The sequence below is a fragment of the Lolium rigidum genome, chromosome 4 (assembly GCF_022539505.1).
Source record: "Lolium rigidum isolate FL_2022 chromosome 4, APGP_CSIRO_Lrig_0.1, whole genome shotgun sequence".
Taxonomy (NCBI): domain Eukaryota; kingdom Viridiplantae; phylum Streptophyta; class Magnoliopsida; order Poales; family Poaceae; genus Lolium; species Lolium rigidum.
The window spans coordinates 267,755,124-267,767,050 of record NC_061511.1 but is presented as its reverse complement, the minus strand read 5'-3'; the positions used below and the strand labels follow the sequence as shown (position 1 = coordinate 267,767,050).

Below are 11,927 nucleotides of genomic sequence, written 5' to 3'. Positions count from 1 at the left end.
TCACATGTGTTCACGGAGTGTTAATGCTTTGCTCCGGTACTCTATTAAAAGGAGTACCTTAATATCCGAGTAGTTTCCCTTGAGGCCCGGCTGCCACCGGCTGGTAGGACAAAAGATGTTGTGCAAGTTTCTCATTGCGAGCACGTACGACTATAATTGGAACACATGCCTATTGATTGATTAGTACTTGGATACCGTTTTATTATTATCTGCAAATGCCCTGCTATGATTGTTACATGAGTTTCTCTCATCCATGCAACGCCCGTCATCCGTCCCCGTGCCTACAGTATTTTAATCCTGCTGTTTACTAAAATCACTACTGCTGTCTTTGTTACTCTGCTGTTGTTATTTCACTACTGCTACTACTATAAAACTGTTACTATCGATAAACTCTTGCGAGCAAGTCTGTTTCCGAGTGCAGCTGAATTGACAACTCCGTTGTTAAGGCTTTCAAGTATTCTTTGTCTCCCCTTGTGTCGAATCAATAAATTGGGTAATACTTCCCTCGAAGACTGTTGCGATCCCCTATACTTGTGGGTCATCACCAGCTATCACCAGCAAGGTATACCAACCTTGATAGCACCCATGTTTAATGAATTGCCTAAGATGTGCTTCCAACCTTTTTAGGATCCATCTAATACCTACTCAAGAAGCTAATTTCGAAACCATAGTAAACCATAGAACTCCACAACCGTAATTATTATACTTGCTCTTTATTAAAGAACATGTTCTTCAAAAGTTATTATTTTGAAGTATATAACAAGTAATCATCAACCATATACTATAGGACTTAAAATTGACAATCGTCTTCTACTTATTATACAACTACTATCCTTTAGTGTGTATGATTGTTACTATGCATTTTACCACTTGCTTATGATTCTAAGACAACAAAACCCTAATAAAAACTTGGAGTTATTTCAGAATTTGGAGTTATTGCGTATCGAAGACCTTGCCTGCATAATCTTGCAGTCAAGAAAGGCAAGTTCATCGCTTGCTCATGTCAATTTAAGTATTTTTACCAAATTACTTGCAAAATACAATACTTATCACTCTTGCATGAAAAGCAAAAATGCTAATTTCATAACTATGAATATGACTATGTGGTGGGCAATGGAACCATGGTATGAGTATGGTGGAGGTGGGTAAGCCGCATTCAAACCGGGATCACCAACCATTTTGTTCGTATCCTCGTCGATTTGCATTGGTACATTTGTGAATATTGTGCATGTTTGTTTGTAGTTTATTCTAATGCTACAAGCCTACCACGATGACAACGACGACGCCGAGTTCAAGTTCATCCATGTCTTCAAAAGGATCGAGACTTGCTAAAAGGGGATCTTAACTTGGGCGGCTCTCGCCAAGACCAAGGAATCCGGCTTCAATCCAACCGTGGCGGCACCAGCGGCCTCGGAGGGGCGCCCCATTGGGAACAAGGCGGCGAAGTTGGCCAGGGACGCCGCGCCGGCCACGTAACAGCTTCAGACCTTCATCGAAAAGTGCATCGCCGATGCCATCGTCATTGAGGAAAACAAGGCCACTCTTGGAACAACGAGGGGGGAGAAGGCCGGTGCAAGGTGTTTGGCGATGTTGGAGAAGCAAGAAGTGAAAATCGGGCTTCTCAAGGCCAATGTCGCGACGAAGAAGAGGAAAGAAGATAAGGCACTTTTGTTGGCCGACACATCTACGATGGAAGCAGAGACGCGGGCATGGTACAATGAACAACGGGACATCATCTTGCAGGAAAGGAGAGCACCATCGGCGGCGAGTTTGACTCCACCGGCGAGGAGCTCGCCACCAACAGCGACGTCGGCTACCACGGAGGGTGCGCCAACTAATGCCATGGATCTCACTGCCATTTGATTTCAGAATCATGTAATATGTGGCAAAAACTCGGTTTTTTTTTGTTCGCCGGGACATTTATGAACTTACGGCGATTTGGCTAAGAGGGTGATGAACTCGCGGTGAAAAATGATTTAACTCAAATGTCTGGGTCTAAATGGAATGTCACCTCCTCAAAAGTAGCACCCACCAACATCGATCACCGGTAAAACGTCTTTATCGAAACCTATATGGAATGCCGAGTGAAGATGATCTTAGATTCCGCGAAGATGAGCTGGCCAGCAGCATGCAAGAACGGGCCGGTGATGGTCGGAAAGCTCAAATACTTTATCCACCATGAGTCCATAACCATCGTCCACGTCACCACACACTCGACCACTCATGGATCGCGTGGTCTCAGCCAGGCAGCATCCGCTCGTGCATTTGGAATTGAAGCTTATCGGTGCAAAACCCGCGCTAAATGCCTCCAGAATCTGATGCCTTGCACTGGAAAGTAGTGTTGTGCCGGCCTTCGTGGAGATGCTGTCTAATCCGAGACACGTAAAGGCCTGATCGGACGCGCGCGTCGGATCAGTAGTTCATAGCAAGGAATCGGCTGATGAACACATCGGTACGGGGATGATGACTAGACGGATCTGTTCGATCTCCTCTCGATGAGATCGTCATCTAAAGACGAATCGAATCGATCAATTAATCAAACCAAAGCCAGCGGAGCCAAACGCCCGTAGCTGGCAGGTCTGGATGGCCGCGGATAGCCTCGCATCTGCTTGCTTGCAAAGCGCCAGAGCGGTGGATCGATTAACTAACTAAATCGGTCATGGGATTTGCGGCTGGAAGACGTGATCTAGTGCAGTATGCATACTGTAGTGTATTGGCAAAGTCAAAGGCTAAAGTAGTAGGAAAGGGTTGATCGCCGGCTCGCCGTGATCGCGTGGAAATACAGTGCGAAACGTGGGAATCTACCGGCTTCGATGTGATGTGATATGGAGCCGCACCAGCCAGGCGGGCCGGGGAATCTTTCCGTCGAGGTCAGGCCGGCAGTGCCGCACCGCCGCCCATAGACAGCGCCGGATTTGTAGGTTTCCGGCCGGGTCGTCCAAGCGCCACGTTATAATACGGCTATACTGACAAATCTCCATCTCCTAATGATAGGGTTCCAACGATTCTAAGCACACGGACAGTTCCATCCACAACCTTTTCTTTTCGATTCGAAATCAACACGTTCCGTTCCGTACATCATCATTGCATCGTGCTCGGAATATATTCTTGCGGATAAATAGAACTAATTTGACCACAAGCACGCGGAGCTGGAACCTGATCCGGCCGCCGGATAAGAAGACGACGGGGAGCCATGCATGGGGAAATAATAAGGAGCCACGGATTTCGGAACAGGATCGATCAAGCTTCACGACGGAGCGCATCTCCAATGGAAGGATCAGAGAAGAGAGGAGCCCACGCTGATCCAAAGCGAGCGGCCGACAGAGTCAGCGACTGCATATAGAAAGCTGCTTGTCCTCCTTCTCCGGCCGGCTCCAAAAGTCAATCGGTTGCTCGCAGCCTCGCATGCAACCCGTCGTTGTTCTCGTGGAGCTAGCGACGTACACTTTCAAAAGAAGCATCTTCTACAGCAGCTACCGCAGGCTCACGACTTCACGAGGTCCCAAAGTCAAACCGTAAACACGATATATTGTGTTTTTTTATAGAGCAACCAAGTATTTTGTTAACATACAATTAAGTCACATGAACAAACAAACAAACGTGAAAACTAAAAGACCGACCAACAAAATTCTAAAAATTAACCAAATTTAGCCAAATGATACTTTTGCCTAGTGTATGCCAGAATGACCGGCATTGGACTTGACTGGCAGAAGAGCAAGAACCAATCTGAGGTTGGGTGGTTAGGGGGTGGTTGTACCTCCATCTCACCAGAGTTCAAAACCCTAGGTTTTACATTTGTGTGTCTTATAAAGGAGGAATATTTATTCAGTGAGAGGCGACGTTCCCGTTGACAGCGAGACGGCTGTGGTGATTTCATCAATTTCAAGATCCAATCCGCCGGCGCAGTCTTCTGAAGGTGCTCATAGAGGTAGGGTATGCGGTGTGCGTTCATAGGGATGAGTGTACGCGCATGTATGTGAGCGTCCACATTTGTACTGTGTTTCTTAAAAAAGAGCGCCAAGCCGGTATGGTAGGCACGGGCTGATGCGTGCGTGCCCACCTAGGTTTGAGCCTCCGTGCTCGCAATTCGTACTCACGAATTCTACAACAAATTTAAGCCAAGAGGTTCTTCCCCTCTGATCCCATTTCTTTTTTACTAGCAAAAGAGCTTGGCGATTTCATGAATGATTCAAAGGTAGTAAGCTCCAAAGATGTCTGCGCCGAGCTTTGAGTGTTGAATGCCAAATTAAATGATGTTGAAGCAATGAGTTGGTCCCCGCAAGCTCAACCTCAAGGTGCATTGCACGGACGCAGCTTCAGTAACTTAATGTTATCAAGTCTCACGGTGACTTGACGCTCACATCAACCACTGAATCCCAGTCGGATGGACCGGAACGAGTCAAAGGCAAAACACGGACAATGACTAGCTAACTGTTTCACAACACTTGTGCATTCGCAAACTTAAAATGGTTCTAAATTACAAACCGTGTGCTCAAATTGCCTCAAATTTTCCCAGATTGAATAATGAAACATATAATTTGTCATCAGCAAACCTTGTTTCAGTATGATTTTTTTTAGATAGTTCGAATTTTCCTCCTCGAAATAGTCTTTCACTCCTCTTTATAAATAAAGCAACCACACCATATAATCGTTTCAAACAAAGTAAAATACTGGGGCCACAACAGAGACATGCCCAACAAGAAAGTAAAATGATATACGGGAAGACATCGGTGGAACGACGAAGCAAGAAGACCCGCAGCCGATGCATCCTCCGAAGTTGTCCCACCAAGCTACAAGCACCGCCAGTCGTCGAGTAGCAAGGCAGCATGCTCGCAGCAGACACCACCACCACCTCGCCGACGCCCAGCTGCCACTCACCAACCAACCACTCGCACGGCCGTCAACCCCGCGGCCGACCAATGGTCGCCCGACGTCAACGCCTCTCCTCCGAGCTTGCCACCTACCAACAAGAGCATCAACTTGCACCACCTCCGTGTCGCCGCCTCCACCAACCTGTAGAGATAGCCGCCCGCGCCACGCCACGCCGTCCACGACCCTTGCAACGGTCCTAGGTTGGTTGCAGGGCGCTATGCACGCCATATGTTTCATTATCCAATCTAGGAAATTTTGAGCCAGTTTGAGCACACGGTTTGTGAATAAGAAACATTTTCAGTTTTTCTCGGAAATTTAAAACTGAAAATTCAAACATTTCAGAAATTTTTGAAAATATTCTAGTAAATCAAATATGCTTCACTATCCAATCTGCTAAAATATGAGCTAATTTGAGCACACGGTTTGTGAATTAGAAGCATTTTAAGTTTACAAATGCCCAAGTGTTGTGAAACAGTTAGCTAGCCATCATTCGTTTTTGTCTGGATTTGTTCCGGTCCATCCGATTGATATTTGTGGTGGATATGAGCCCCAATTTACGCTGAGACTTGATCCCATGAAGTCACTGAAGCTGCGTCCGCATTGCACTAGTCTACTATGGAGTACATCTCTTCTAAAAATGTAAGCCATATAAATTTAGTTAAAACCTAAAGCTTACCCAGCTCGACCAATTATATAGAAGGAAATACCAATGACTATATAATACAAAACAAATTACAATACATCATATGGTGGATCTATTGTTTTCATTTGGTATTGCATATTTTTATGTTTTCTCTTAATTTATTCAAACTTAGAAGACGTTGACTTTTCACTAAATTATGTGGCTTACTTAGGAGTCGCGTCGAAATGGGTGGCGCAGACAAGGGCTATTTTTTTGATGAATTTCAGAAAATGATTATGTTTCTAAAGAAAACCACGGGCTCATCGTGAGGCTTAACTCAGAGGACAGCAACTGGCCATCTCACATCACCATGGAATCCGACCGAGCAGCTAGCGGTGCGCCATCTACCTGTCGAGCACGAACAGTGCAGTACAAGACATGAGTAGCTCACAGGATCAGGTGTCAGAGGTAGTTCACAAGTCACGAGCAGAGCTCACGCAAGGCAAACCTCCCCCTGCAGGCAGCGACGCGTCGCGAGCATGATGACCCACGATCACAGCGGAGTCCACAAACATGTCCGGTCATGTCGAGAAGCAACAGATCGCACAGCACGAGCATAATCAAGAGGAGGGTCAAGAGGGCAATGATGCCCCCGATGAATTCTTAAACCTTATTCATCAGTGCGTTAACTGATTGGTGCAAGTGCAACCCGTGTGCGCTAGCTAACTGATTGGATCGATCGATGGATACGCAGCGGTAGGGGCGTAGGGCACGATCGAGAGAGGGAAGCCGTCCAAGAGAGTCTTCCTGTGGCCATTAACAAATCTGAAACTGTGCACTGACATGAAAGCAGGGCCAACCAAGGAGCAATTTCTCTTCAGAAACACTGTGTACTGACATCCGAAACATGATACCCCTCCATTTTAAAATAATTGCCAAAAAATGATATATCTACACACTGAAACATGTTAGATACTTCCATTTTTAGACAATTATTTTGAACGGGGAAGTATACGATGTACACGATGACGACTGACGGACGGATGGTGGTAGTACTAACGAAGAGAAGACCGCCGGAACAAAACATCACTTGGATCTTTTCTTGGCCTAGTATTTAGTTTATGGTCTGCAGTGGGGCGCTCTAGCTAAGCTTGGTGCTTCACCCTCTTCCTGGACCCTTTGGCGGGTCATGGCGGTTGTTGGCGCCGGATCCCGGGTAGTCGTTCACCTCCACGACCATCCTCGCCGCCGGCCTAGCCCTCCCGTCAAGGTGCTTCCCCGAAGCTGCCATCGTCTCCTGCACGAAGAGCACATCCAAGGCGTCAGCATCTTATAGGCCGCGTTTATCAGGAATTCAGGCAAAGAAATACTACGAAACAAGAAACAAGATAGACGGAATAACAACCTGCAGAGAAGAAAGCTTCATGGACGGCGGGCGCTGCAGGTTCCTGAACCTCATGCTTCCTAGGCAAACACCACAGAAATGATCAGCGATTCCGCGACAATCGCACCCTAGACAAAACCAAACCCCGAATCGATCCATCAGCGGCTTCACGAAAGCCAGAAAGCTTACTTGAGGCTGGCACCGCGGACGCCGGCTGGATGGCGAGGAGGAGGAAGACAGCGACGATGAGGAAGAAGAGGAGCAGAGGCTTCGGCTTCCGGGAGCGGCACGGCTCCATTGCTCGGAAAGAAAGAACTACGCGTGCTCTGATCTGTCTCTGGCTCACGGGTGGTGGTGTGGTAGGGAACGGGTGGTGTGGCGGTGTTGCCTGCTAGTGCTTGGGGTTTTATAGTTGGACCAGAGCTAGCTAGCCAGTTGATGGCTGTCCTTCTCCTCTTGTCCTGGCTACAAAAGGTCAACTTCGCATTACTTGCCCGGTTTGGAAGCCGGAGGATGGTCTGCGAGGCCGTCTCCTGTGGATATGCTTGTGATGATCGTGGTAGTGCCGCTTTAGAATCTTTCATTCTTCTCTCGAAGAGGAAGGCATCTACACGTTTAATGGGAAATTTCTGTGGAATTATTGTGTACATAATATGGGCCCTTATCTTTTTCAGTCAACATAGACGGCAAGTGGTAATTACTGAATTACTTAGCACTGCTTTACTACTATGCTTCCTAAATTTTAATTCATGCTACTAAATTGTTCACTCTAATATTGTCGACATTAACAACTTTCTTGCTTTTATGAGGATTATTTATGGTTTTGTTAATGCTTAATTCTCATTCTGCTGAGATAAGTTTTTGACCTTATCTACAAATTATACGCCCCAAAGCCTAAAATGAAATGCATTTTAGTTAGTGGAAACCATTTTAGCTAGACTTTTTCCTTTTCAAAATGAATGAATCTACTACTTGTTTAATGCGAATTTCTTGTGGAGTTATTCTGGCCCCCAAATTGAACCCTTATCGTTTCCAATAGGGGTGCAAGGTAAGTGATGGTTAACGAATAAATCAGTAATGCCATATCATTTATATATTCTCTTATGTAAGAATTTTATAAGGTTATCACTAACTCTTTGATGATTTATATGTGGTGTTTCTATTTATTAATTGACTATGAAATAGTATCTCTAATCTGACTATAAACCCAGCTGAACTAAACGATGATATTTTTTGCTTACATAAAAAGATAAAAATATCTCCATCGGATGGCTATGAATATCAACTGAGTAATAAATTAATAAAGTTGACTGAATAATGTTTTTACTAATTCTTTTTTTAGGTAGGTTTTACTAATTCTTAGTTGCTCTAATGTTCTCAGTTCTCCCTTAGACGTCTCGGTTTACACAGTACAGAGCCTAAACATCAATCTAATACTATCATGCACGTCCACTGAATATTAAACGATCCACGTGAATTAGCCACCTACCAGATGACTGAAAAAATAACACCTGTCTACCGGGCGTTTCTGATTGAATAGAACTAGAAGGATACCCTGCGTGTTGCAGCCGGAATTTCTCCGATAACTCTATTTTGTTAAAAAAAAAAAGGGTATAAGTTGATTGCAATAGGATATTATTTGTAGGAACATGCAGGATGCGTAAATATCCAAGAGGCTAACTTAAAAAAACTGACTTAAAATGGTTATGTAGTTGGCAGCTAAAAGTTGATGATGTGGATAATTGGATGGCTTAAAAAATAGATGATGTGGCTTGCATGTAGAGTATTAATGAATGCTAGTGGGGGATGACATAGACAATTGGATGGCTAATAGAATGGATGATGTGAATAGCTTGCATGTTGAGATAGATAACTTAAATGATCTTCTAGTGAGGTTTTGCTTTATAAGAGATATAGATTGATCTGCTGACACACATGTTTGATAACAAAAATGCTAATCCAAATTCATTTAATGGCTATGACACCAGAGAAGATGTGGCCCATTACCAAATTTACCAGTGATAATCCTTACAGAATAAGAAGCAAGCCTAGCTCGGTTGGTTAGGAAAGTGGATGTACAACCCAATCACCCAATTTTAATTTTTCAAGGATGCAGATTTAGGTTCTTATTATTTTAAAAAATAAATCATTGTAGAGGCCTCCCATACCGCATAACTCAGAGAATGAGCTGCTACCATCCAAATAATTAAATTATCATTAGTAAATTTTGCATTAAAATATATTTTTATAATCTATAGTTACTTTATGCAAGAAAATAGGTTGTGTTTGTGTTGAATATTATGTACGAAGGGGTTATGTTAGGACTTGGAGTTGTATTAGGTGTAGACAGGTACGTGTAGTGTTGGAGTCGAACACATTCTATCCTAGGGTCTCCTATATAATGCGGGGGGCACCACATGTTGTAACTCATAACGACTCAATAGCAATAGGAGCGCAAGGGCAGCCGGCGGCTTATGTCGGTGCCCAAGGCGGCCAAGAGCTGCGGTATCAAAGGGGAGGAGTATCTCTAATCATGCCCCGCAGAGTATGTCAGTTCGCTGAACCATGTTACCAAATCTCGGTGTCGTCATCACGTTGTGATTGCTTGTTTCTCAATAGATCGACCAGGCGCCTACGACGGTAACACAACACTCCTTGCACAACTAATTATGGTTAATTTGCCATCTCGGAAACTATATCAAATTATAAGAGATTTATGTTTTGGATTGGAAAAGTTATGTGTCCAGTTTGGCACTGAAGTGTGACATATTAATGAGATACAATACTCCCTTGTGTTCATAAATAAGTGATGATTTGACATAACTTTGTCAAACCTGTAATATTTTGACAAAATATTTCTCTTAATATTAGAGCGGAAAATTTAAAATCACGCTATAGATTTATCTCCAAATTGGTCCCTAGTGTCATTATCTATTGGTTTTTATACATATATACTATAGAGAAAATCAGCATGCAAGATTACATCTTGCAAATAGTTTCAATGTCACAACACCATTAAATGTGAAATGGTGGGAGTAACCGGAAAATGATACAATTTTGACAAAAGAATAGCTTATACAAAATCATCCTTCTAAGAAGAAAAGGAAAGCGAAGAGCATGCGGTGTTGGAGAAGATAGAGGCAGAGACAATGTTTGAGTATACCATTTTGATGCGTAAAACAAAAAAAAAGGGAGTAAATACCACAAACCACAAGGTGGCTAGGTTTTCTGAAAATCACGACCCTAATATGATTTTACCAGAAAATCACAACTTTCAAGGTAAATTGTTTTAGGGAATTCTCAAACCTCATGATTTAGTCAGTTTGACACATACTTTCTAACTATCCACAAGTCTGGTGCTATGTGGCATTGGAGATGGTTTTCTTTGTTTTTCTTACACACCGAACATGAACTAGACCGGACCTGAACCACATGTACATTTTTTAACATTTCCACCAGAATTGGCTGAAACAATTCAAACTATTTGAGAAAACCTAAAATTATTGTACTAAATCAATGTGATTTTACTGATGGGAAGACAAATGTTATATCTTCATGTTTCTTAATTTCGAAATTTCAATTGAATTTGGTCCGAAAGTTACAAATGCTGCAAAATTTCCACACAACTTACCACATGTAATTTGGATGAAATTTTTAGTTTATTAACTACATATAGTTTAGATTACTAGATTTTTTCATATTTTATAATTTTAATTTCAGACTTTTTTGAGTTACATAAAATGCTAAACTTCTAAACGTGTAGGAAAATGAGCTCAAACTTTCCTACTTTACTCATCACATGTATTTTGAGTTACTGATTTTTTTTAGGCAAAAGTTAAAAATAAATAGAAACTTCCAAACGATCCACTTCAATGCTAGTCCTGGTTTAACCTTCACCTCTGCCAAGCCACCAGGTTAACGTGGGTGACCAACTTATTCCAAAATGTGCGGCTTTCTGACAAAAAAAAATTGATTGTGGTTTTGTGAAACTTTACCCCCTTTAAGTTATGTTTCGTGATATTTGCTCAAACTACGAGTCGTGGCTGCAGATCACTTTTACTTATTGTGTAGATTTATGAGGGCCAAAACGGTTACATGCATATACTTCATGTCACTTCTCAGATGTATGAATCCGTTGCAGAATCTTTTTTAAAAACCCCAGCATGTTCAACCAGTTCACTGGTAGTACCTCGGTACGTAGTGGGAAATTGGGAATCCGCCGTCCCCCTTGTCTTTGCACAAGCTAATGCTTAATGGCCAAAACTGAGCACTATCAGCTTGCTGTATATCGACGCAGAGAAGATCTGGAGGCGATTTGGACCTGCGAGTCACGAGCACTCGTCAATAGTAGTTGGGTCTCGACTGTTCATGGCGTGATCTAAGTGCTATCCGGTGACCACACGGGCCAGCGCAACAGTAACGCCACCTGCGATAGCATACACAGGCTATGCCGTAGGTCACTCGACGGGCTACAGTATTACAGACTTCCAGTACCGGCACTCAAAATGATCTTCCGGGGTTTTCAAGCGGCGTGGCACTAAATATTTTCAAAGGTAGTCATATATATATATATGTCCACACAAAAAAATACTCCAATTTCTGCAAGGATAAATGTAATGTGACGGGAATGTCTGGTACTAGATATAAACCCAACGGGTGATAAAATACATTTCTTCTGGTGTGCAAGACCACAAATAAAAATTGATGCCAGTCGTTTCTCTCAAATTTGCTCCATCGGTTCCACATGATGGTACTCCTAATCGATAGGTCTCAACACTCCTTTTGTGCCTAACAAGTTGAAATTTTCCTTCTTAAAAGATCCAGCAATTGCTGCCTTCATGACTGAACAAGAGCCGGGGAAAATGAGAGAAAGCAAAAGGTTATATTTTTCTTTGGTTCACTCAAAAGCTCTACTTCCTTGACTATCCAAACCTTCACTGCTCTAACATCCTAGCAGTACCATCCTTCCTGTGAATCTACTCCTTGAGAATTAGACTACACCTCGAACTAACTCCATCACAAGTTCTCAAGACAGAAACATGAGGATGC

At 43.2% G+C, this 11,927-nt stretch overlaps 1 long non-coding RNA gene across 1 annotated transcript; it reads right to left on the bottom strand.

Annotated features, from left to right (window-relative positions):
- Positions 1-6,333: 6,333 nt before the first annotated feature.
- LOC124707696 lies at positions 6,334-6,957 on the bottom strand. The gene is made up of 2 exons (XR_007004967.1): positions 6,900-6,957; positions 6,334-6,791 (listed from the first exon to the last, which is right to left on the bottom strand). It is a non-coding gene; the product is annotated as an uncharacterized LOC124707696 (long non-coding RNA).
- Between the last annotated feature and the right edge of the window lie 4,970 nt (positions 6,958-11,927).